Source organism: Nyctereutes procyonoides, unplaced genomic scaffold (assembly GCF_905146905.1).
Source record: "Nyctereutes procyonoides isolate TBG_1078 unplaced genomic scaffold, NYPRO_anot_genome, whole genome shotgun sequence".
In the NCBI taxonomy this organism is placed as follows: domain Eukaryota; kingdom Metazoa; phylum Chordata; class Mammalia; order Carnivora; family Canidae; genus Nyctereutes; species Nyctereutes procyonoides.
In genome coordinates, this window is record NW_026575043.1 from 21,750,582 (window position 1) to 21,751,781 (window position 1,200).

Here is a 1,200-nt window from a genome sequence, read left to right on the forward strand (position 1 = left end):
ATGGAAAGGAAGAAGCAAATGGAGATGAGGCATAACATAGTGGACAGGCTATATACAGTTGTACATTTAGTAAATGATTTTGGTCACTTTTCACAACACAATGGCTATTTTCTTGTATCTCTTGCTACACCTATGGTAGAGGAAAGTGCTAAACCTATAAGTCAAAACACATTTGATAAAACATTCACTTTCAAGTTTCATAAATACATGCATTTCTAATTATAAAGTCTCTACATTTGCATGTTTACATAGACTAACACATATCATACAAACTCACGAAAGTCTTCTGTTATGCTCTTAGTTTTCCCTAGATCTGATATTATCTTTATAAATATTCAATTAAGCCACAAACAAAAGTACTGTAACTTTTTAAGTCTATCCAAGTTTTAAAGAAAAAAATCAGCAGCTATTCCATAAAACAGAAGGGATGTCAATCCTTTACTTTCTTTGGCTTTCTGAGTCGGTTGTTTGAAAAACACTAGGAGCTGACATGAGGTTTTCTATATATTGTCCAAGAACTTGGTTTTCTGATTTTAGCTTCAGATTTTCTGCCATCATTGCATCTACCCTTGCTGCCAGATCTTCAAGTGTGTGTTGATAATTCCAACATTTAATTAATAAGTCGTGTTTTTTCCTCCAGCTCCACCTGATTTTCAGCACCAACTTTAGCCCTGTTGGCATTTATCATCTCTAGTAACAAACTTCTGGGCATTGGATATAAAATCCTGGATGAAAGGTCTACTGTTGGAAGCTCTGGGGATGGGAGGGATCTAACTATTGGTCTTCAGTGGTCAAGGTGTCCCTACTAAAGGGTACAACAGATAGAAGAGAAACATCCTCAGTGTTACCCTTGGGTGTGGGTGAGCATCATGCTTTCAGATTCAAAGATGACCACTTGCTGGTTCTAGGATTAAGCTAACTGGCTCTAAAAGATTCATAGAGTGAACCCAGGCAGAAAGTGGTGTTCATCACCACTTTCTTGCAGCATCAGTCCAACCTCAGTCTACAGACTTCTGCCAACTGGTCAGGATTGTCAGGGACAGTGATGATGTTTGCTATGGTGGCAGTATGTGGTAAGGGCTGGGGGGTCTAGACTGCCTCCCAGACCACAACTATCACAGTGAAAATAAACATCCATGCAGTCTAGACTGACTGGCCTCCAAGACTTGCCTGTAAGTGTGTGCACTTTATTGGATTCCT

General features: G+C 39.2%; 1 pseudogene; it reads right to left on the reverse strand.

Annotated features, from left to right (window-relative positions):
• Nucleotides 1-259: 259 nt before the first annotated feature.
• On the reverse strand, nucleotides 260-899 carry LOC129507725 (short coiled-coil protein B-like; annotated as a pseudogene).
• Nucleotides 900-1,200: the final 301 nt, after the last annotated feature.